The sequence below is a fragment of the Dermochelys coriacea genome, chromosome 17, assembly GCF_009764565.3.
Source record: "Dermochelys coriacea isolate rDerCor1 chromosome 17, rDerCor1.pri.v4, whole genome shotgun sequence".
In the NCBI taxonomy this organism is placed as follows: domain Eukaryota; kingdom Metazoa; phylum Chordata; order Testudines; family Dermochelyidae; genus Dermochelys; species Dermochelys coriacea.
In genome coordinates this window covers 17563624-17590096 of record NC_050084.1, presented here as the reverse complement: position 1 = coordinate 17590096, position 26473 = coordinate 17563624, and the positions used below count along the sequence as shown (strand labels likewise).

Sequence of the window (26473 nt, the reverse complement as noted above, 5' to 3'; positions counted from 1 at the left end):
TAACCCTCACTTTGCTCATACAGTTCAACCTCAGTTATCCAAAACTCCATAATCCAAGATATAGTCATATTCCTTGACAGACTATTAATTACACTGAATAGACCCGCATTAGCCTGAAACCTTGACGGCCTGCAAGACATTTGGAAATCCAGCTTGTACTGAAAACAGTCCCACATCAGAAGAGTTGTCAGTTACAGTACCTCTCACAAGCATTATATTTTAACAGAATCTATGGGTTAACAAATTAATATTTTGAGATTTAAGAGATTAATGAAGTACATAGCTTGGCTGCCTTTGTCCAGGGTGGGGAGGGATCAACGACAACTGATCAGAAGGGAATTAATTTTATTTATTTATTTCTGTCACTTAAACTTTCCTTCCCAGACTAGCTCTGTTTTTCCCTTCTTTGATTACAAGAGAGAAGATAAAGACATTTTTAAAAGAACTCAAGGTTGCACTCCTAACACTGCTCCAGTGGGAGTTTTACCATTGGACATCAATGGGAGCAGAACTAGGCCAACACTTTTCAAACTCCCATCTGTCAGAAAGGAGTCCCATTGCCAGTTTCTAGTCTTATATAACTCTGTCTGTCTGGGTTTTAGCATATCATTGGTGTATCTCACACATGCACATGGATTTTATCCTCAACACACCTGTGAGACAGAGAAGTATTATCATCACTTTACAGGAGGAGAACTGAGGCACTTTGAGACTATGTGCTCAAAATAAATACAATTCCTCTGAGTCTGAAATGCTGAGACTATTGGAAAAATAGTTCAAGTGTCCCTGCTATCTCTTTTAGATAGGCACCTCTCTCTCCACCAATCTCACTAATATTTTGGTATGTCTGGAATATACAAACGCCAGTTGGTGCTAACAACCTCCACCTTTATTATTGATCATTTCTATTGAGATAGCACCTGAAGGTCTCAAATCAGGGCCTCATCATGCTAGCCATTGTACAAAAAAGTAGTGCAAAGACAGTTCCAGAGAGCTCTCAGCCGAGCATTTTGACAATATACAATCGGTGGATGAACAGACGAACAGGGCACGGAAGGGCAAGGTAGTCATAAACACCAGTGAGTTTCCATAAGTCACTAATTATACTGGTCTCAGTATTCGCAATAGGCTGTTCTCCAGTACCTTCAACCATATATTCTGACTATTTTATTTGGTCATCAGCCCTTTTCCCCCACTCCTCTTTTTACACTTAAATGCCACCCCTTGCAATACCTACAACTGGCTGGGTTACTAATGTTACTATCAGTCACTTCTGGGCACCTGCAGAAGAGAATTCCCACGGCAGCCCCTACTAATACTCATATTCAACAGATGCCCTGAGCTGCCTTGGCAATCCAGGGTGCTCCCCAACTTTAACCAGTCACCTGCTGTTCCACCATTCTGAGGTATATCTGTCAGTTCAAAGGAACACAGCCCCTGACCAATCTCTCAACCAGAGCAAAGCTTTGCATCTTAATCTTGGCAAGCAAAACTGATAACTGCCCCAAGGTGAAAAGAAAAGCCTGAAAGGAAAAAAGCTCCTAATCTGAAATCAACTAATAAAGAAGATTTACAGGATAGACTACAAGCTTCAGAGCCTTCTCACATATTTCTAAGGATGAAAATATTTAACTGTGGTAATACAACAGGAAAGGAAGTTCCCTCAGATATAATTAATAGTCTAATGTTTCCACACTCAGATGGAATAATGGGGTAGGTATAGGGCAATGCAATATTATGTGTTGCAATTATATACTCCCACCCACAGCCAAATTATTTTATTTATAGTCTATATATTTATATGCATGCACACACATTAGAGACTGAATCTTGGCATATTACACACACACACACACACACACACACACACATCCCATGGTTTTCACAAGTGGCCTGCGATTTTGTGCACCTTACTTGAACCATATGAAAAGGGCCCAGTTTTCAGAAATTTCTGAGCACCCATGCTCTGGAAGTCAGGCACCTCCAAAACACCTCTAGTTTGGCACCCAAAAACCCTAGTTCTATATGACAGATTTCCAAAAGTAAGATTTTCAATTCATACACGCACAAGCACACACAGGCTTATAAGTGCTGAAGTGACCTCCAAGTGATAAATTGCAGAGCTGAGTTATAAATGTATTTATCACTCACTTTTGCCCACTTCACTTGCCTCAGGGATTTACTCAAACAGAAAACCAGCTTTTCAATGGCACACAGAGCACTGACTTCTAGCTCCGGAAAGTCCAAAGACAATGAATTATAAAGACTTAACATTTTTATTTTTTTCTGGCCATCCAAGGGTTACAATAACTTTCCCTGTTGCATTTCACACCTGGGGCTGGGAGGAGCGGAACACTACCTAAGGTTGACCCATGTTTAGAATTTTCTCTATATGCAACAGACAGCCCTGTAATGAGATAGGGGATCAGGAAGAACAGTGACTTCTGCTAGACTGTACTGGACTCCCCCGCATTGCACTGCAAAGGTTTCTACGGGATTTTGCGTAGTTTGACAGAGCTATGTAGAAGCCTGGCGGAGCACACACAGCATGCACTTGCCACAGTTTGCCACACTACTGCCAGCAGGACAAAGTACTTCTAGCTAATAATGATAAAGGCAGGGGAATACGGTCCAGATGGCAGATGGACTCCCAAGGGAGGACAGAGGAAAACTGTCTGAGCTGGGGGAAAGGCAAGAGGCACATCCCAATTCTTCCACTTTCTCTAGATCCTGCAGCTTAAAGGCCGTAAGACTGGGTGCTCTAATTTAATTGCATGCACACATTTCAGCCTGGGTTGAGAGCTGGGAAACCATTCTACACCAGGGTCCACATTAATAATGTTTCAGGCAGCTCCTGAAAGCAGAAGGATTCATCAAGGTGCAGAGTTCCACATTCAGGGGGGTCACCACAGTACAAATTTTGCCCACTAAAGCATAGTTAGTTTCATCCCAGACAAGTATCAGTGCTTCCACTGAGTAGGAGGAAGAGCCATTGAATTTTTCATGCAAATGGCTGGATCACTCTCTCTCAGCCGTAGCCAAGGCGTTTATTCTCTCACGCTGTTTCTTTTAAAAAAAAAAAATATATCATTAGCATTCAGTGAATGAAATCTCATTTCATAGCAAAGCACTGGTGACTCACAACTGCAGACACTTTTTAGAGGGAAGAATCTTTTTGAAAGGAATGAACAAAAACATCTCACGCAAGCTTCGATTTCACCTTCTGTGGAGGAAGCAAGAAGAACTGAGCAAGACAGGTAATATGACAAAGCCAGACACGCTCACGCACTGTCTAGCTAGGTATATATACTACACTCGCTGTGGTAAACAAGTATTCAGTGCACTTGAGTTCTGAGTTCTCCCCCAAAAAACTTAACAGAGGGGGTGTGGGGATAAACATTGCAAGATTAGAATTGAGAGGACAGAAGTAATATCCAGATTACAGAGGAGTCAAACACAAACACAAATCCAAACACCCTTGAATTTAAGAAAGCTCAGCTATAAACCTGAGGGGGTCTCTCTCACACACACACACACACACACACACACACACACACACACACCCACCCTTTTTTTTTTTTTTTAAACATAGGATGAACAAAAATGACCAGCATTGAAAACGTTCACTAAAAAACCCAAACTGCAGTAACATATTTTTGTACAAAGGAAGATTGGAATGTGCATACTGGATTCGCTAGCTGATGGCTGTTTGAGAGCAGGGATGGGACTTTTCAGGGCTTATCAAACTTCTAGCAGAGTCTTTCAGAGCAAACAATTTTCTGTATTTTCAAAAGTTGGTTTCTTAGTAGATTCATATCATAGGTTAAGCTGGGGAAGTGATGGCGGGGATTTGGCTCACCGACTTCCTCGGTTTGCATCAGTGTCACAAACTAGAATTCAGCTTGTGGAATCCAGATTTGATAAGCCCGCAAAGAATCAATGTTATTTATCTATAGTATGGTAGTGCTTGGGCACTGCCATCAAGGTTGGGACCCCATTGTGCTAGGGGACCTGTACATACACATGTGAAACACAGTCCCGGCCTTGAAGACCTTATAATCTAACTAGATAAGACAGACAAATAGTGAGAGGCAAAACAGACACACAAATAGAAGAGACTTGCTCACGGCCACAGCAGCTAAGTGGCAATTGGGAATAGGAGCCAGATATCTGGATTCCCATTCCAATGCCCTATCAACTCCCTCAGCAATAGGCTGTTCCTTCCACTTTTAGTACTACACTAGCACACCAAAATAAAAATCAAAGTTCCATGTAATTAAATACCAATTATTTTGATTGAAATTTTCAAAGACGACTAAGAGATTGAGTCACATCTACATTCAATGGGCCTTGAGAGAGACAACCGTAGCCTTCAGCCTGATATTTTTGTTAATAGTGAAGCACTGAAATAGGTAACTGACAGCAAACACAAGCTTTCCTTCCAAGCCCTGGTGCTCACTGATACCAATTAATGGACCAAATTTGTCTCTAGTGTAAATTCAATGGAGTTTCACCAGGACTGATTTCAGCCAAATGTGCTTGAATTACTCTAACTGCAAATTAAGGCTGGGTTTAGATAAAGTAAAAGGTGACTCAAACCTAGATTATGAACTCTATACAGTATACAACAGCACAGAGCTGGTGAATGAGAACCAGGAAGTGAAACCAACTAATCTATTTTCCATTGTCTATTTTCATTCAAAGAAATGCAAAGAGTAAACGACCAAAAAAAAATTAAACTTATTCAACTTTTCAGTTATTAGCATCAGGTCTTACTAGTAACAGGGGCAGAGACTTTCTTATTGTGATGACTTTCCTAACCTAACTTCATCCCCTTCAAACCGTTACACTTAGGCTTGGAGGGATCCGATTTTTATCGGTAAATGTCGGCAAACATTCATTTCACCATACACACGCAAACCAACAAAAAAATATGTTCATCTAGAATCATCAAAATTAACAGATACGCAAAGCAAGGAAAATGCTGCTTGAGAAATCAGAGTTTGATTTAGGGATCTTTACTTAGTATATTTTGACATGTGATGTTGACAGTGTGTGTTTTAACAGTTATGAATCTCTAACTTTTTGACTCTCAACACCTTACTGTCATTAAATAATTATTGCCTGACCCACCCACCCCCGACCCCAGCATTCAGCTGCCACTCAGGTCAAAGAGTGGAGGGCACCTGGCTCCCATTGAAATCAACAGCAAGAATAAGACCAGTTGCTGAGGCTCATCCACCCCTCTGACCACTACCCCATGGCTGCACGGCCACATGGGCACTCAATGGACGGAACAAGTGATCAGCACAGTTCTTCTTTAGCCCAGTGAAGCATGCACAGGAAAATGGAGGGATTGAAGGAAGCCTGTTCCAAAGGATTACACTAGAATTTCACGGCTACGAATTTAATGCAATGAAGGTGCTGCTGAGTCACAGAAGCCACCAGAGCTTCTGTACGTAGTGACCAAAAGAAACCTAAATTTGGGGAAAGAGGGAGAGAAACTCGAGAGAATCAGCCCTCACGTTTTTCAATTATTACCTTCAAAATGGGTCCTAGCAAACAAAAGGAGCCCAATTTTCGAGCTGCCCAGGTAGCGTTAACATCTGAATGAAACCTAGAATTTCTGTCCTGTGGAAAATTCAGATATTTTTACCCCCTCCATCCTGATCCATGATGAAAGACCAAAATATTGAAGTTTTCTGTAGAACAAGAAGATCTCAAAAATTTTAATATGGAAATATCAAAATGTTTTGTTTTGGATATTTTTATCAAAACAAAAAAAGTTTCAGTATTTGCAAAACAAAATGTTTAATTCAGAGGCAGGTCAACATTAAACTGCATTTCTATATAGTGCCACACTGCCTCATGGGAGCTCTAGTTCTGAATGCTTTGTACCCCATAGTCCTCTAGGCGTCAGGCTTCAATGCACATTCCATGATGCACTGTAGTTATTGACTCCCATGACCCACCATACATAGCTATCAGAGAGGCGATTGCCTGGTGCATCATGGGAGATACAGCCCAGCCACAGAGCCTGTCCCACAGGGAACAACAGCAACTCCCATGAGGCAATGTCACACTTTGGGAAATGCTACTCCCTACTGAACTGACTAAGCAAAACCTATTGGGTCAGTTCAACAAACCAAAATATTTAGATGCAGATCAAACTGATCCAAAATGAAACACTTCATGTTGATTTTCCATTGGAAAATTTAAAAAAAAATTAGGGATTTTGCAGAAACTACATTTTCTGTTGAAAAATCATTTTGTTGGAAAATTTTGTTCTGTTTGTATAGCACCTAGTACAAAGGGATTCTGATCTGTGACTGGGTCTCCTAGGCCCATAATCTTCCATAATCATACTGAGGGAAGAAATTATAAGGTATAAATCAGACTGCTTCTCAGAATCTAAAAACGTAAATCACCATTCGTCACCCAGACTGTGCCTTTTCAATTTTCCAAATTGCCCTACAGAATAAGAAGAGACTTCTCTTTGCCTTTGCTTGGTCATAGTGCTGGCCATGCAGGTTTTTCCTTTACAAGTGTTTCTCAGGGCAGGACAAACTGTTTTGCCACCTTCTCTTCTCACGCACATACAGAAGGGAAACATTTTGCCATCCGGTTTAAAAAGATAATAAAAAGCTTTGGTTAGCAGCACCAACAAATTACAGACCAATTTCAAATACAAGAACGAAGAGGTGGATAATTCTTTACAACGCCAGGCACAATTTCTTTCCTAATGGGAATGGTTGTAATTATCTCCTGCAAGTCATTTCATTCAGCAGTATAGGGGCTACTGTCCTGGAGTCTTCATATTCCACCTGCCCTAGAGAGGGAATCCCATAAAATAATATTGACAGCCTATAAAACAAAGACACTCCCTTGCAGGAAATGTGGAACTTTAAAATTGTACAAGTTTATTGCATAAACCATGCCAGAAGACTACTGTAAAGGTGACCAGAGCTGATATGCCGAGCTCCCCCACTTCACCTGACAAAACAATCAAAACAGCTTTTAAAAGTCAGGCCAATTTAAAAAGACAAACTGAGCAAATAGATGACGCCTTAAGGGTTCTCTTACATGTCCATGTTTTGCAATTCTGTGAGGCCCTGCAGGATTCCATGTCCAGTTACACTAGGTTAAAATGGCATTCTGCGTATTGAGCAGCCATAGGAGTACCACAGTTTCCTCATGTTTAATATCATTACTGTGGATACTCAGAGGGATTTCTAAGGATTTGCCACTTACTTGTCACTTTGGATTTCTCCGCTTCCCACCCTCCCACCCCGCATGGAATAACTGCTGCACTCATTGAACTGCAAAATATTGACATGACCTCCTCTAAGGGCATCTAAAGAGACTAGTTATCCTGGGCAGATTTGAAGCTGGCACTCAGAATGCTGCTACTATGTTAAAAGTTCAGTCTTTGCCAATCCAAATAAGCTGCTTTTCCGGGACGGACGCCCTCAGGCTGACAACAGAAAGGAGTAAGGGCACAACACTCAGGTGACGAGAAGAAGACTGAATCTGGGTTGCACCCAACAGACTGCTTTGGCAAAGCAATGCGTGGACAACATGGCCTGGAATTCCAGCTGGTGATACGCACAGAGGAAAGGGTTCTGGTGAGATGTTCTGTGGCATGGGGAGGAAGAACAGCACTGGCACAAGAAATAAACGTATATCAGCAGGTTGAAAAAGCTCCAATCTAGAGGGTCCTGCTTTGCTTTACCTCCCTAAACAAAGGCTACTGGGTTTTTTATTAAATCACATGTACTGCAGTAGCACCTAGGGACCCCAGTCCCGTGCCAGGACCCCGTAGTGCTTTACTACTCCTTAGCTCTCATACAGCACTTTTCATCCATAAACCTCAAAGCACTGGATAAAGTATCACTAGTCCCATTTTACACAATGGGGAAGCACAGAGAGGGGAAGTGACTTGCCCAAGGTCCCCCAGCAGATCAGTAACAGAGCCAGGAATAGGACCTAGGTCTTCAAGTCTTGGTTCAGTGCTCTGTCCACTAAACCACATTGTCTCCCGTAGACAAGATTATTTTAAGAAGCGTCTCTCTCCTGTCCCCTCTTAGAAATGTCCTTAAGAATCAATTATCCTTCCCATATGGGAGGTATTTCTGCTGTCACAAGGTGAAACAAGGAACATATCAAGATTGTCCCCACAAAGCCCTATAGAGTGGTAATCCCACAATGCCTTTCTTCTCTATCCCAATGCATTTGCTTCACAGACCTGCTCTCAGTTTCTCACCACCACCAGCCCTCTAGCTTCGTCAAAGGTAAAGTCAAAATTAATTGCCACTGTATAGCTCACATGTGGACCATAAAGACATACTGTCCTGTTAATGTACCTGCTCTGTGGACTACTGAGAGGGTGACTGTTGGTTTAGTACCTTCCATCACATTAAATTCATATCCACCACCACAGGAAGGAAGATGACGAAAGTCATCATCCTCCAGTTCTTCACCCAAGCTTAAAGAAAACAGTTAGTGAGGCAATAAGAAGGGACCTGACCTTGGGCTGGAGTACCTGAAGCATTCAAGTCAAATCACTGTGTTGTAGGAACAGTGTACAGTGAAAGACAAGGACTTTACTGGCTCGACACTAGCCCCTCTCGCCAAGGTATGTGAGCATAGATGTTCATCAGCTACCAGAATGGTGCTTATCTATCTGTACGACTAGCTTTCTTTAAGCCATATTTCTCATGTTGTAAGGTTTTCAGTTTTTGAAAGGGGAAAGGAGTGGTTGAATCAGTTCCTTTTATATTGCACTAAATGATGAGTCTCATTTTCTAGATTCTGCCAACATCAAGGTGGAAAAAAACCCCGAAAACAGATCAATTAAAAGAACAAGAATCCCCAAACTATCATCAGCCAGGATACAGCACTCTATACATGACACAGAACAGAAAACCAGACAGCACCATTCTAGGACACAGTTATTCGTCAAGACTCCATGAAACATAAATTGTTATTTTAACCAACTCAATTTCTACCCACACTTAAGCTCAAAAATGCATCACAAAAGATAATCTGCCGTGTTTCAACTTGCAGTGACAGTTTACACAATTTCAGACTGGCAGCTTTTTATTCTGTGCTCTAGAGAAAGCTTTTGATGGATTTCATTGGCTTTAAAACCCTTTGCCGGTCTGTTTTAAAAGCAAGTTTGGCTGATCACCTGTTTGGAGAATATCCAACTTGAAGACACAGAGGAGTTCCGCTATTCATCACCTCCTGTAGTTTCACCTGAGTAACAAGGAATAGTGCCCTACAGTGATGCAATTTAGGAGGGAGGATATAAAAAAAAAAATCTAGTGCATCTTTAAAAATTGGTTTAAATTAATCTGGGATAAACACACTACAATCACAATTGTATTATTACTTCAGGGAAGAGTTAAGGTCATCCGAGAGCCTTACCTGTATACCTCTTACCATGTTTGGGTTTCTTTTAAGTGAAAACTTAATTCTGAATTTCCTTGGTTTATAATGCTCGGATTGGGGACAACTGTAATACCCCAATCAAATGATTTCCCCCCCTAAATTACTCTCACCTTTAACTCCATTCTAATGTAGTTTTTTGTCTGGAAATAGTCATTCTTGTGTCACACCCACACATTTTACGCTGGTGAAGCTCTGCTGACTTCAGTGGAGTTACTCTTGATTTACATTAATGTGAAAAGAGAATTAGGCTCAGTGGCACCAGATGGGAAAGAACACTAGATCAGCAGTGCTTCCCCAGGGCCAGCGCAGGGTTGTTCCCTGTAACATTTTCTCCGGTGGAACTTTTACACTCTCAGGTCTCTTGAATGCTGCGGTGTCACCTGGAACACAGAAAGCTGCAAGGCTGGCTCCAGAGTGGAAAAAATTTTGATTCTTCTCCTGGGGAGTTCATTTGGGGAGCCACCCTGCATATTTCAGAACTCTGCCACTTGCTGGGAATGTGTGATAAATAGGTGCTTCCAACCATGCATCTCCACCTGTTATTGGCTCACTCTGTGAGCTGCACCCAAGTTGAGAACTCCAGGGGAGACCCACACAAATGCTTTTCTCTGCACTTTCCTTTTAGTGTAGTAGGCTGGCAGGGCAGGGCAGACAAGAGTACATTCTGCACCTTACAGCTGATTTACTTCTGTAGGGTCATATGCAGAAAGCACCTGTTTCTGAGCTGCAGTTTGAGTAGGGAGGGGAGAAAGGCTTACAGGGCCTCTCAGAAGCAGCAGCAAGAATCACGTTTGTTATTGCACACCGGAGACAGAAAGAGATAAGGGACACCACAGCATCAAGTTAGCATTTTAACGAGAAAGCCCTTGTACAGTAAACACCGGTAGTCACAAAGCAGAAGTGTAACAGAATGGGATGGAGATTCGATTCACACAGGAAATGCCGACACCCTATCAGATGCCTTCATCTCTGCTTGTAGGGTTCTCTCCCATGCATTTCTGCAGGGCAGGGCAGGGCAGGGCAGGGGGAGGGGGAGGGAGGGGAAACAGTCCAAGATGAAGTTGGTTGCATAAAAGGAAGCTTGTTTTGTTTGCTACTCACTGGTAAGCAGACACCAAGACTAGGGCTCGTAGCTTGGAAACCCAAGCTACCTACATTTGGTGAAGAAATTACAAACCGCAACAGCAAGCTTGCTTGCATTAAAGAAAAAGTTAACTGAATACTATACAATGAACATATGCAAAGCACATGAATATTTCACGTGAGAAAAGAAGTGTCCGGAGATGTGACAGTTCAAGAGCAACTACAACCTCAAGCGGTGTTAAATAAGACAAAACACAAAGAAGATCTCATTTAAGGTTATTTAAAATTTGTCCATCCATTGCTCTAGGGGCATATACAACACTGATGCAAAACACACATCCTCAGTCCACATTGTAAACCCACAATCACCAGTTAAGTCCCCCTCCCAAGACAGACACCGTCATCTGATGACCCAAGAATATACACTACATAGTAAAAGACTGATTACAACGTAAACTATGGTCCAATTACTACTAAACCGTGAGTGTTAGTAGCTCTCTCACTTTAGGGGGAGGTTGGGGTTTATTGATTTGTATTTGTTCTACCTGAATGTATACTTTAACTTCTGCATAGTGCATCAAAATATACAGTACTAGGAATAGAACTATACCAGAATTAGAGTAATGGTTCTCAAACCATGGTCCCTGGACCACCAGTGATCTGCAGAGTACTTGCTGAGGGCCTGTGGAAAGCTGGTTAGTCCACAAGCAGCTGGCTCCTCCTTTTTTCATCTGCCTACTTTCATTAAGAGACAGCTAAAACCAACATAAATACTTTCCGAATATTACTTTTCTACTTAAGCAACTGCTGTAGTTGCCACAGAGATGTTACATGATGGTGAATGGAGAGGAGTTGTCCATTAGACAATCTCAAGATTATAACAGAGCAGAAGATCTGGTATAGTTAAGGTTAAGACTTGCTTACAGTTGAGCAGACGGGTTTTCTAAGTGCGCTATAACGCACAAGCTTACTCAAATGGCCTTCAGAATTGCAGTGCCTCATCAGCGTCAGGTGGTCCAAATTTGGAGTGTTTGAGGAAGGAGTTCGCAATATACAACCCCCCCCCAAAATCACAGTATCAAATTTACTGTCTTATAACTTCTTTTTTGTGCACACTTGGAGCTTGAACTCTGATCCTCCCCAAACTGACAGCAGCAGCTTGAGATCAATTGCAGCTGGTGTCCAGGACCCATTGCACCTTTGAAGAAGCATTTATTCAAGGTAGAACTCCAATGGGGTAGAGCCAAACTGATATGCCACAGAGAGTGAAGTGCAGACCTGCAGCAGGACTGGGTTTATTCCAAGATGGATTAAGATGCGATCCATGCTATGAAAGTGGTTGAGAACGCCTGGACTCAGGTGACTACTCTTATTGTTTTTCAGGAAGTATTTTACAGTTAAACATCCTTACAGCTCTCCCATCCCACACCCAATCATAGCATAGTCAGTCTTCGGCCTACTGTGCTGAATTTGAATTTTCTGTTTTGGCTAAAGGGGCCACTCCCAGATATCTAAGCTATTCAAATAACAAACAGCATAGCAAGTTTCACCCATAGAGCTCAGAGAAATTTACAATAGGTGAGAGTGATCATCCCTATTTTACAGATGGGGGAAACTGAGGCAGAGAGGGAGGATGACACTTGCCAACGTCTGTTTCACTTCAGTGCCCAATTCACCGGGCCACGCTGCTTCCCCAAAATTTAGTATTTAATTTACCAGATGTCAATACCAGCCAAGACACTTCCCTCCCCACTATGGTAGCAGCCATGGTCTTCCCACTGGGCCACTCGTAACCCCACTGGTAGTGATTGGTAATTAATTGAATGGATCTCTTGTTCCTTCTCCTGCAGGATAAACCTATCTCCATTAGCTCAGGGAACAGGAAACTCAAAACCACACCAGGTCTCCTGAAGATCAGTGAAACACCACTGACATTGTCCCCATCTGATCCCTTACTGTCTCTAACAATAACACTGTCTCGAACAGAACACACGTTCTGCCAATATGGTGTGAAATGCTCTGGGTCCCAGCACAGCAAGGAGAGAGATTATCCCTGTGCCCAGATAAAGGAGAGTTTTGGGTTGAGCCTGAAGCACTGCAAAATGCAGCTCCTTGAGCACATGACCCTGTGAAGTGGGCATATCACAGAGGCTAACTAGGTGCTAACTTCACAGCAGCAGCGGGCTCTAGGTAGTGAGGCTGGCAAACCTTTCCAGAACAAGGATTTTAATACCCCTAGGCTCCTTTTTGAAGAACATTTGTTCTCCAGAGGGAGAGAATAGTTGTTTGTTTCACCTACAAGATTTTCAGCCCCACAACTTCCAAATGAGAAAGGTGCCAGACAAACCAGCCATTTGGTATCTCCCTCCTCCCCACCTCCACACACAGAGCACTCTTAAGCAATAATCCCGTAGCAGCCAGTGTTCACCCTCGCACTATTAAGGCACCATTCAGAACTCCTCTAGGGTCTGGCTGTTTTACCTCCTGAGGCATGTGCCATTGCCCCCATGAGACACAGTTCACTTTGTTTACTGCAGAAATAGAAAGGGACCATTTCAAATCTGAACGCGATTCACCTCATACAATACCGTAATGCAAGCTCTACATCGTGAAAGTGCAACTTACAAACGTAGATTTTTTTTGTTACATAACTGCACTCAAAAACAAAACAATGTAAAACTTTAGAGCCTACAAGTCCACTCAGTCCTACTTCTTGTTCAGCCAATCACTAAGACAAACAAGTTTGTTTACATTTACAGGAGATAATGCTGCCCACTTCTTATTTACGATGTCACCTGAAAGTAAGAACAGGAGTTCACATGGCATTGTCTAGCTAGCATTGCAAGGTATTTATGGGCCAGATATGCTAAACATTCGTATGCCCCTTCATGCTTCAGCCACCATTCCAGAGGACATGCTGATGATGCTAGTTAAAAAAATGTGTTAATTAAATTTGTGACTGAACTCCTTGAGGGAGAATTGTGTGTCTCCTTCTCTGTGTTTTACCTGCATTCTGCCATATATTTCATGTTATAGCAGTCTCAGATGATGATCCAGCATATGTTGTTTGTTTTAAGGACACTTTCACTGCAGATTTGACAAAACTCAAAGAAGGTACAAATGTGAGATTTCTAAAGATAGCTACAGCACTCAACCCAAGGTTTAAGAATCTGAAGTGCCTTCCAAAATTTTAGAGGGATGAGGTGTGGAGCCTGCTTTCAGAAGTCTTAAAAGAGCAACACTCTGGTGTGGAAACTACATAACCCAAACCACCAAAAAAGAAAATCAATTTTCTGCTGGTGGCAACTGACTCAGACGATGAAAGTGAACATTCGTCAGTATGCAATGATTTGGATCATTATTGAGCAGAGCCCCTCATTAGCATGGACGCATGTCCTTTGGAATGGTGGTTGAAGCATGAAGAGACATACGAATCTTTAACGCATCTGGCACATAAATATCTTGCGATGTCGGCTACAACAGTGCCATGTGAATACCTGTTCTCACTTTCAGGTGACATTGTAAACAAGAAGCGTGCAGCATTATCTCCTGAAAATGTAAACAAACTTATTTCCCTTAGTGATTGGCTCAACAAGAAGTAGGACTGAGTGGACTTGTAGACTCTAAAATTATATATTGTTTTATTTTTAATAGATTTTTGGTACATATTTCTACATTTATAAGTTAAACTTTCATGATAAAGAGATTGTATTACACTACTTGTATTAGGTGAATTGAAAAATACTATTTCTTTTGTTTTTATAGCACAAATATTTGTAATAAAAATAAATATAAAGTGAGCACTGTACACTTCGTGTTGTGCTGTAATTGAAATCTATGTGATATATATTAAAAATGTAGAAAACATTAAAAAATATTTAAATAAATGGTATTCTATTATTGTTTAACAGTGCAATTAATCATGTGATTAATTGTGAATAATTTTTTTAATCACTTGACAGCCCTAATTTTTACTATATCCTCTCCCCATCCCCAGAGATAAGAATGGATGCAAGTTATTCCAAAGTGGCTCCAAACCAAATGTCCTTTGACTCGTGCAACAAATCCAAGGAAGGATGACCTTGTGATTAAAGCATTTGACCAGGACTCAGGAGAACTCGGTTCAATTTCAGACGCTGCCTAGCTTGTCGTTTTCTGTCATGTTAGATTGTGATTCCTACAGAGGACAACTTGCTTACTTACAAGATCAGTGGTGAGGGTTACCAGCGTGGTTAGACGTTGATAGATGTTTGGCTGCGTATATGTGTTCCCTCTGTGTGCCACCCCAGCCCTGTGCAGACAACTGGCACGGAAGACCTTGAGCAAACCCACCCAATGACCACAAGATCCGTTAAGGGAGGTGTGACGTTATTGACATGAACTGTGACTGTATAGACCATAGTTGCAACCGAGGTCCTATAGTGGCCCCAAAATTGTACAAAGGAGGTGTCATAAATATAAAGGGAAGGGTAAACACCTTTAAATCCCTTCCTGGCCATAGGAAAAACCCTTTCACCTGTAAAGGGTTAAGAAACTAAGATAACCTCGCTGGCACCTGACCAAAATGACCAATGAGGAGACAAGATACTTTCAAAGCTGGAGGGGTGGGGGGGAGGGAAACAAAGGGTTCTCTCTGTCCGTGTGTTGCTTTTGCCGGGACCAGAGCAGGAATGCAGGTCAGAACTCCTGAAGAGAGTTAATAAGCAATCTAGTTAGATATGCATTAGATTCTGTTTTGTTTAAATGGCTGATAAAAATAAGTTGTGCTGAATGGAATGTATATTCCTGTTTTTGTGTCTTTTTGTAACTTAAGGTTTTGCCTAGAGGGATTCTCTATGTTTTGAATCTGATTACCCTGTAAGGTATTTACCATCCTCATTTTACAGAGGTGATTCTTTTACTTTTTCTTTAATTAAAATTCTTCTTTTAAGAACCCAATTGCTTTTTCGTTGTTCTTAAGATCCAAGGGTTTGGGTCTGTGTTCACCTATGCAAATTGGTGAGGATTTTTATCAAGCCTTCCCCAGGAAAGGGGGTGTAGGGATTGGGGAGAAAGACGTTTCCAAGTGGGCTCTTTCCCTGTTATTTTTGTTAGACACTTGATGGTGGCAGCAATAAGGTCCAGGGACAAAAGGTAAAATAGTTTGTACCTTGGGGAAGTTTTAACCTAAGCTGGTAAAAATAAGCTTAGGGGGTTTTTCATGCAGGTCCCCACATCTGTTCACATCCTAGAGTTCAGAGTGGGGAAAGAACCTTGAGAGGAGGTCTAGTAAGGTGTCTATGAAAAGGTTGTAATTTGCTGGTTATGATTATGCTGTCTGCATGTGTATATCATTTTTGTATCTGAAGTTATGAATATTGACTATGAACTTGTATCTCAATGTGTTTGATTCTAAGTAGCACCAGTGAAGCATTTGGCCAGCTTACTGAGAAGGGACTTCAGATTAATTGCCCAATCAAGAAACACTTAACTAACAATGGACCTTGGGAGACTCCAATCTACATATGAGGAGTCTTCCTGGGAACGTCCAAGGTAGCATGTGAGCAATTGCCGCTCTATCTGTAAAGAACTGAGTCACACATGGACAAGTGACTTGCCCATGTGACTACAAACTCCATCTTGCTGCTGTGACTTTCCACAGTAAGAACAAAGGAAGCACAAGCCACATGGCAAAAGAACTATAAAAGGCAGCTGCATCATCTCTTTTTTCTCTTCAATCCTGCTTCTTACCTCTGGAGGAACCTTGCTACAAACTGAAGCTCTGAACAAACGACTGAATGACCCATCCCAGCTGTGGATGTACTCCAAAGACTTGATTTGAACCTACAGTTTATTCCATCACTGCTACAAGTCTGAACCAAGAACTTTGACATTGCTGTATGTAATTGATTACGTTCACAAATTCTAGCTCTCATCTATATTTCTTTCTTTTTATGAATAAACTTTTAGATTTTAGATTCTAAAGGATTGGCAACAGCATGATTTGTGGGTAAGATCTGACCTGTATATTGACCTGGGTCTGGGGCTTGGTCCTTTGGGCTCAGGAGAATCTTTTTTCTTTTACTGGGCCATTGATTTTCATAACCATTCATTCCCATAAGGAGTGGCACTGGTGGTAATACTGGAAAACTGGAGTGCCTAAGGGAATTGCTTATATGACTTCTGGTTAGCCAATGGGGTGAGACCGAAGTCCTGGCTGTCTGGCTGGTTTGGTGTGCCTTAATAGTAAAGGAAACCCAGCCTTGAGCTGTAAGTGCCCTGCTCTAAGCAATTTGTCCTGAACCGATACCCTCAGTTGTGCCTGGCAGAGACAGCTTCGTTAAGGAGGAAGTCACCCAGCCAGGTTTATTGTCGACAAAGCACTGTACTAGTATTCCGCAGACTCTACCGGACCACTAATACATGTATGTCCGTAACAATAGACCAGCTCAGCGAACTGTGGGACCTTCCGTTCCTCCCTAGTCCAGACAAAAATACTCCCTCTGAGATACATCTTTATACCCCGATACAAACAAGTTAGTACTGCCCCTCTGACATATTTAGTTGCTGCCCCTTGACATGGCTAGTTATCACCCATCACCTGGTACATGTTGGTTCGATCAAAACATCTCTATTACGTACTGTCATCCTGACCATATCTTTTAGGAGGGGTCAGTGTGTTCCTGTTATCCTTAGGGAATATTTGTGTACCATCCTTGATATCGGGATGTTCTGGTACCACTTGACACTGGGATGTGTTTGGGTAAGTACTCTGTAACTAGCACTTTTTAGGAATCTGTATTTCTGCAATATCAGCCCCATTCTTGCCAGAATCTGGGAGCATATCTTGCCTCATACCAGGTCTCTAATACAAGGGCTTATGCCTCAGGCTCTCTTCCTACTACAACTTCCTGTGTGACCTTGGGAAAGTCACTGAATGTATGCTTCTATTCCTGTCAGTAAAATGGGGATAATAATATTACCTTCCTCCCACCATTTGTCTTGTCTTTATAGATTGTAAGCTATCCAGGGCAGGGACCATCTTTTACTCTGTGTGTGTGCACTGCCCCCGTACAATGGGACCTTAATCTCAGTTATTGCCTCTAAGTGCTACGTTTATACTAAAACTAATAGCCCAATGACCAGAAATTTGTGGTTGTGCTCTGTGGTAGCCAAGGAAGAGACAAATATTTACTCGACGTTCTGTGGATAGTAGCTTTCCTTTCTGTCCTGAGTTCCTTCCAAATATGAACCCTACCCTGTATGAATGTATGAATTAAAAGAAAACCCTCAGCACTTTCTTACCTCAATGTTACAAACAAAATCAAAACCAATTTCTCACCCCAAACTGATTAAATGATGTGCCCAGGGAGTTTGCAGCTCAGTTGGAAACTGAATCCAGGTTTTCTAAGCCCAGTCCAGTGCCTTAACAACAAGACCATCCTTCCAATATTTTAGCTACATCATCCATCACAAACATACAATGCAGGTTGGCTGCTCCCTCCCTCCCCTATTGTCCCCCGACAATGCAAGGTTTTTCCCTACAGTGCTGCAAATTTTTGCTTGGCACCCAGATTTGTAAAAAGGCAGCAAAAAAACTAACTCCAGTTATTTTTAGCAATATGCAGGCAGTTTCATTCCTCAGCAGAGGACAGTCTGCAGTTGGAAAATAAGTTTCCCTTCTGACCTAAAACAGGTGATAAAGTGAGACAGCTCTGCAACTTATTCTCCGTTAGTGTGTCTAGTCCAGCTATAATTGCCTTAAAAAAGTGATGGAGCTGCCATGATTTCCCTTTGGAGACTATTCCACCACTCTCCAGCCAAGCACTGGTACAGTACAGGAGAGGAAAAACAGAGTTGCAGGTCAGAACTGAGGTACAACAACATAGCTGTATACGTAAAAAGCCTCTGCATTATGCCTGACTGTAGCCAGCACTGTTTAGTCCAGTATTTTCCACATTAGCAATAAATTTTTGAGGGAAAATAAAGGTCAGATTTCATGTTTGATCTGCCCATGAGCCAACACAAATTACTGTCAAATAATTGGCCATGCTGCACGCAGAAACCTGAACATCTAGAAATACGACATTTGATCTTTTCATAGCATCTTGATCCCACAAATTCTGTGATGTGTGGAGAAAAAAGAAGTAAAACATTGGTTAGACTGTTAGAAAATGACCTGTAATATAATCACTCGACACTGAAAACATGATGAAGCTAAGAACTCAAGCACAGATTCTGGAAATCTCACTAAAGCTACCCAGACTGCTTTCTTCCACTAATTTGAGCTCCATAGTCCCCCTGGATGCCATTTTGCTTCTAGGTCCAAGTCAAATTATTGGTCTTGATCGCTAAGGCCCAATATGGTTTAGTTCACGGGTAACTTAGAAACGTCTCTCCCCTCATGTCCCATCCCAACTGAGGCACCCAGGCCAGCAGCCGCCAGAGCTAAACATCTGAACTAGAAACAGAGAGATCTCAGGGAGGGACTCTCAAGTCTGGGACTCACCTTCCAAGTGGTCTGATAGGCCACTAGAATCTGTACTAGTACGGCTGGAACAACCCAGTGCTTTGCAAATAACTCCTAGCTAATTCAGCCAAAGTCCCCAGCGGTTGTAGCACTGCTGTGCTTACCACACAACAGCACCCTCTCCTGAATGGCAATCGGCCCTCTTCTCTTCTTTCTCAGGGAGGCAGATTAGCGAAACTCCAGCAACACGCCCTTGCCAACGTGGCATCACGTGCACTCACCAGGATGTAAATGTCATTGTCCTGGAAGATGCGGAGAGGCCCACCAATAGTTTGAGTAGTCTGGAGAGACCAGGCTCAGCTCCGCCAAAGAGAAGATAAGCCCTGACTGTTCACCTGCATCTCTGTAAAAAACAATATCTTTCTCTAGCTGGGATGGGGGGTGGTTGGGAAGAAATTGAGAAATAGTGAGCCAACAACCTGAAATCCACAACCCTATCCCAAATCCACAACCCCACAGTGACGAGGGGCTAGGCGCCGCCGCCACCCCACAGATCCCGCTTATTTAAAATGTGCCTCCCAAACACCACTTCTCAGAAGTTCACAATTAACATGACTCAGGCCAGCCATATAGTGTAAGGCTTATCTATTCAGCCAGCCTCTTTCCGCAGCAGTGACTGGGGCTGGCTGGTTATACGTTTGGTTTGTATTTAATCAAGGTGTTTTCCGAAATTGTGCCCATGTCTACAGGATATGGGACCTCTATAGACAAAATAAAATCTAGAAAACAAGTCACATAAATATGGTTATTTTGGAGAATGCAGCAACAGTAACTGCAGTGACTCCACTGTCAGACAGGGCCAGACCCAAAGCCCATGTGGAAGTGACATCTATGGGCACTGGATTAGGCCCATCCTGTTTATCTGTCTGGAGTTACTCATCACTGACACCCACCAGAAACTATTTAACTCCAGCTCTTCCTAAAGACAAGAGGAGAAAACTCTTAAAATAGTCAAAAATCCCAGGGCCCCCCTTATTGGAGGGCTGAGAAAGGACAGACTAGTTCTCTGATCCTCTAAGCAGCCCTCCAGAAAAACAAGTGATAACAAGATCAAACAAGCAAACAAGTAAAACAAAAGCACACAGACAGGAGAAAAAAAACAACAACCTGCCAACACTATTTGAGAAGAAGGAACCTTGCACATCTTTATACATCATAAAAAGCCTCCCTCCCTCACACAAAAATGTATAAGAAGAGCGAGGGGGAGGTGGAGCCTTGAAGATCACCTTTAAGAAAAGGCCAGCCATAAAATGTATGTTCAAAGCCTTAGTATCAAGTTGGACTGGTTTGCGTTTGTTTGTTTTTTTGTTTTTAAACAAAACAGTCCATAGGGCAACGAATGGGTTAAGTCTGGGTGAGCAGAGAATGGAAATGAACTACCTCAGCAGGCAACAATTTTTACAAGCTCAATTTTCTTATCAAGCCAAGAAGTTTAAGGTCAAGAAAAAGCTCCAGGCTCCAAGCAAATTTGGTTTTCTGGCAAGTCAGGCTAGAATAGGAAGATAGGTTGGCTGATATGCATTTTCTGCAAGGTGGAGACTCTCCACTGTCTGCTTTGCTTCTCCTCTCCCTTTTTTCCGTTCCTCCCTTGTGTTTGCATAGTTGCAGCTCTCCAGCAGTGGCAGAAGCAGTTGCCTGATGTAAAACTAGCCCTTGGTTTCCTAGCACTGCAGTAATAGACCCACAAGCCTGGGGTTTCCTTTCATGCCAGATTGAGGGAATCCCCTTTCCAGTCAGATGTTCCTGTCAGCCAGGCCTGCCGAAGGCATTCAAGAGCCCAGTCTATCCCCACCCCTCCACACACTATACATGCAGAGCCAGCCCCGGAATCATTAGCAGCCAGCTGCAGAAACTTATATGGCCTGAGTTTTTATTTTTCCCTCTCTGGAAAGCCATAATCCTGACCAGCGGGGTAGTTTATCCCCTTTTTCAACAACTGCTCTGGCATAGATAGATAGATAGATAGATAGATAGATAGATAGATATGTGTGTGTGTGTGTGTGTGTGTGTGTGTGTGTGTGTGTGTGTGTGTGTGTGTGTGTGTGTGTGTGTGAGTGAGAGAGAGAGAGAGAGAGAGGGGGGAAGAAATGGTTTTCAAAACCAACTGCAACATCCTAGAACATATTCATTGAGAAAACTAAAAGGGGAGTTTTGTTCTCTGCTGAACCAACACAGTGGAAAGAATTTCCCACTAAATCCCCTGAGTGGAAAAAAAAGCTAAAAATCTGCATTTAAATAGTAACTGGTTTTGGAAAAAATAAAACCCACGAGTGCGAATAAAATAAAGCTTAAGCAGTTTAACAAACAAACAAACAAAAACAAACAAACATTCCCTCACGGCCAGCGGACAGAAAGCGAGCGGACATAAACTCTGCGACAGATGTGGAAATGCCACGTAATAATATTAGAATACTGAGGTGTACATTTTGATTAACACTTTATGGGATCTGGTCAGCGAGGGGAAGTGACTGTATATTGGGTTAGAAGACTTTCCTGTGGGAATGCATTGATCTAGCTTAGAGGGGCTTGGAAAGAACACACGAGAAAGCAACACAATGGCTTCTCAGAGAAGCAACTTCCAAGCAGACACTTGGGGAGGGGGGCATTACAAAACAATGGCAGACTTCCAGGCTCCAGTTCGAAGTGACACAGCTGTTTTTCCAGGCTGGGAACTAGAAATCAAAAGGGCAGTAAACAGTGAAACAGCCCATCTCAAGGGAAGAGGGGGGCAGAGTCAGTTGTCTTGGGTTCTCTCAGGAGACAAGCTGACACAAACAGAAGCTCTGCAGAGACACCTATAGGAAGGTTAGACTTACCAGGTTCCCCCATGTGGAAGACAGTTTTGCACGGGTTAGATGGGCATATGGTGGCTATTTTCTCCGAAAATCTAAATAAATATACTTTGCTTTTTGCTGGCTATCATTGCTCCCGGAAAAAACAGAAAACTGCAGGTACTGAACGTAAATTGGACCTGCTGAAGTAATTTGGTCAGTACAGAGTAGACTGCAACCCAGGCCCCGGGATGAAAGTGGGAAAACCATTGGATTCCATCCCAAGAGAAGTGACAGCCCAAGGCCCAAGACCTGAGTGAGGTAACATTGAGAGAGACTGAGGGGGTCAAGACACAGTGTAACCCAGTAACCATGGCAAGCTCCTACAAGCAGCAGAAAAAAAAAAATCTAAAATCCAAAGGCACAATACTACACAGTTACTCCTCTGCAAACTCTGCAGGAGTTAATTTTATCCACAGGTACAAATGTTTACAGGATCAAATGTAAAACAACTTTGTCTTCTTTGGTAGAGGGCTTGACGGGGTGGGTGGCATTTGGGAGTGGACAACGCAGCAAAACAAAAACAGGAAACCTCCACTTCATGGGAATTACAAACAAAACGTATGGGTCATCTAACCTGTCTCCACCTCTTGCCACCCCACTTCCAACCAGTGTTCCCTTACTGTGTATTCAGATACTTTGTCCAGTCTAGTTTTACACGGTTTCATGGACTTCCACCTCTTCCCTTGAAGCACTTTCGCAATCTAACAAAATCTCTGTTGAAAATCCCTCCTCCTGCCTCTACTAAGTTTCATCTTGTTTCTATTTCCAAATTGTTTAAGAAGAATCTAGCAGGACTACAGGGTTCAGCAAATTTCCAAAGCTTGAAAGATCACAAAGATTAGAGAGAGATACCAGTTTGTTTCCATAGATTTTTTTTTTTAAAACATTTCAACTTTTGTGCAGTGCTGAAATAAATGCCCCAAGCAAAGGCAGTATATTAAAGCCAATCCTAGTGAGTTCTGTAAGAGACACAAATGCTGAGCTCTAGGAAATGCCAAGCAAAAGGGGGTGTGATTCCTTAATGGCACTGAAGGACATGCAAGGAGCTGCCAAAATGCTACATTGCTGAAGGAAATTCATCAGGCAGAATAGGAGGGAGAGCTTCTTGGAGGTGACCTGCAAAGGAAAATGAAAATCATGCTTGGGATCTGTTTGCCCCTTTATGAGATGTCAAGGTGGCCTATAGCATTATTTTTCTCTTACTTATTTTTAACATTAGAAATTCCAGTCTCAGCTACCTTGTTTTTCCTGAAAGGCTCTTTGGGCAACTGGAGAACTAAGTAGGTTTACAGACTTCAGAAACATCAAGGAAATGAAACCTGACAGGGGACACAGTTTTTATTCAATTGTTTAAGACTCTGAGTGAAACAAGTGTCAATAGAAGCCAAACATCTGAACAAACTCTTGGAAGAGTTTGTATTAAAGATCCAATTAAAGATCTCCAGTATAACAAGGAATTCCTGACATTCCTATGCTTTCAAGTAAAGAGAAGAGCCAAAAAAAAGTTTCAGGATAAAGATGTACACACACACACCCCCCCCCCCCCCGCAAAAAAGTTCAAAATCCGTTTTCCCCACTTTATAGGAAAATCCGTTTTCCCCACTTTAAAAACGATTTCCCTTCCTTAGTCTGCCATCATGCCCTCAAATACACACCTCCTTCCAAAAAAAAAAAAAAATCACAGGGAATTTTTCACTTTTGTTTCCCTTACAAAGGATCTGAAGTTGGACCTTTCCCCAGCCACAGTTTAATAATTCTTAGCACATACACAACATTTTTCAGCAGTCAATCTCGAAGCACTTTAAACAAAAGGTGGAGAAGCTTTTCCCAGATCTGGAAGGTTTCTGCTCTTTTTCTTGCTACAACAGCATTTCACCAGTCTTTTATATATACAAGTCGAATAACATTCAAAATAATTTCACAGTGTGGACTTCTCCATTAATTTGTATTCAGTTCTATTTTATTGTTTCCTTTCTTATTTCCTCCTTGGCTCTTTCATTTTAGATTTACTGAAGACTTTGTACTGAGTGCTTATTTTTATCTGAATTATTTCTTTTTTTTAATAATAATTTCATATTCATTTTGGGATCAATGCACTACATACAAAAAAAAAGTGACCTGATTTTGTGGGGCCAACTTGAGACACTTTGAATGGGCCAGATTTTATAAAGTTCTGAGCATCCCTCTTTGGGAAAATTGGGTTTGGCAAAGGGCTCTCAAGTTGGGTAGCCAAAACAGAGGCACCCAAAACTAGCCACACTTGAGTATTTAGGCTAAGTATTTTTAATAGCAACCTGTTGATTTTTTGACACATCACAACAGACTGCCACGCTACACCCCAAGGAGGTCACTTACAGTAAGCCAAATACTCAACTCAATAAAATTTTCCTGGCAACATCATAGAACAGTTTAGGAAACAAAACAAAACAAAGCCAAACATAGTTAGGATGCCAAAAATGAAGCCCTTCCAGAAAGGGTCGTCATCAAGGTAGGTCAAGCCTTGCCAGGATCACTTAAAAAAAAATATACACCTGCCAGATTTTGAAAGCTACAAGTAGGGACATTTGGGGAGAAAAATGTGAGAAATCGTTTAACGCAGATGTGCTGGATTTGGGACAACTTTATTGAATGGTAGGGGTGGAGCAGTAATAAATATTTTGCTTAAAAAATAAACCAGGACTGTCCCTGCTAAACAGGTATGGCCAGCATGTATGCTTTAAAAAATTAAAAGCAGACTAGTACGGGGACTCTCTTCTTTTATAATGAATCACAGAATACTACTCGCTTTTTAAGCGACAACCAACCTCCAGCTCTAAATAAATAAAAGATAAAATAAAATAAAATAAAATAAAATAAAATAAAATAAGCAAGCAAGCAAGCCCACACCAGAAAACACCGATCAGCTCCAAGACTAATCTAAGGTCTCCTCCTTGCTGGCCTTAGAACAGAATTAAGGATGGAATTGCCAAAAGCGCTAAGTCTTGGCCTAACTCTGCTCCCACCGACTTCAATGGGAGCAGAGCTGGGCCAATGATGAGCCCTTTAGAAAATCCCACCCTACTGAGCCGATGAAAGCGAGTTTCCATTTATTTGAATAGCTTTTGGATCAGGTCCTACGGAACCAGTGAGGACATACTGCTTGTTTAGCATACAAAAAAAAAAGTTAACTAAAATATTCCATTAGCCAACTCATGTGGAAATTGTGTGGAGACTTTTTGGTACCAGAGTGCAGTTTTTACACAGACTGCGGAAAATACAATATGTCCTATTGGCCACGCTCCCCACAACATATACTCAAATTGTTTAGGCATCAACCACTCTGGACCAGTAAGAGAAATTGGAAACCATGTTGAAACATGTCTCCACTTTAAGAAGTTAGTGTTGATCTGGTCCTATGAATTGTTAATTATACAGCCCAAAATGAGTTTGGATACTAGCCAATAAAAAGAGGTATGATTTTGTACCTTCCACAGCCCCTATTATCCTTTAACATCTTATCTCCAAACAATGTTTTCACAAATGACAACTAGTGAGAGAGTTTTCACTTCCAGTGTCTTATTTGTCTAGGCAGCGCTATCGTTAATTCCAGGAGCCAGCCCTTCAGGCAGATACCTGGCCATCTGCATGTTCTAGCAGAAGTTTACAACATATAGCAGCATTAAACGACATTGAAACACTATATTCATATCATGAAGTTTTAATTAATTTTAAAAACTATGAGCTGCCTACTTTCTTCCTCAAGGAAAACGCAGCCGGTTTTCAAAAGCTTATCATAAAAAAATATTGTCAGACACGTGAACCAGTAAACATTTCCCTTTACACCCTATAATGAATATAAGGCATACAACAGCAGGTTGAAGAGTTAAGCACAATACAGTTTGAGAGAGAGAGAGAGAAAGAGAGAGTGTGTATTAAAGAATGGAATGTAACATTGTGCTTAGTTTAGGAAAACATCACATTTGATAGAATATTTTCTTTAATATTTCATTTTTCTTATTTTAAAATGTTTAAATTCAAATTTTACAGAAAATTTTCTGTAAAAAGTTGAATTTTATTAAAGGATCAATCAACCTCTATGTTCAATCTTCTCTCATCCACTCTTCCCCCATTCAGTATCTCATTTGGTATCTGAAGTTAAAAAAAAAAAAATAATAATAATAATAATAATAATAATAATAATAATAATAATAATAATACAGGGATACGGAGAAAGCAAGTGAAGAATGGCTGTGGCTGGACAGCAGATATACAAGCGTGATGATGAAGAAAAGAGCCATCATGGTACATTTCACCATACAGAGAGTGTTGTGAGAGTTGTGTGTAATCCAGGGCACTTGGCAGAGCATCAAGCCCAGTGTATGGTGCAATCTGAGCAACGCAATACACAGCTTGTTCAGGAGACCGCTCCTGTTGTAGTCTATCCGGAGGGATATAGTTCTCCTCTCCTGTCAGGAATTTAAATGAGAACATGACCTTCAGAACAGCACGCCAGTGTAATTCTAATCCCTGAATGATCATAGGAGACCCAGAACTTTTACATCTCCTCAGGGAGGATTGCTTTGGTGTTGCGGATCAAAAACCTGGTTCTCCACCG

At 41.7% G+C, this 26473-nt stretch overlaps 1 protein-coding gene across 4 annotated transcripts in view; it reads right to left on the bottom strand.

The window, feature by feature from the left end:
- ATP2A3 (ATPase sarcoplasmic/endoplasmic reticulum Ca2+ transporting 3) overlaps nt 1–26473 on the bottom strand; it is a 155591-nt gene that overhangs the window by 94622 nt on the left and 34496 nt on the right. The window lies entirely within an intron of this gene.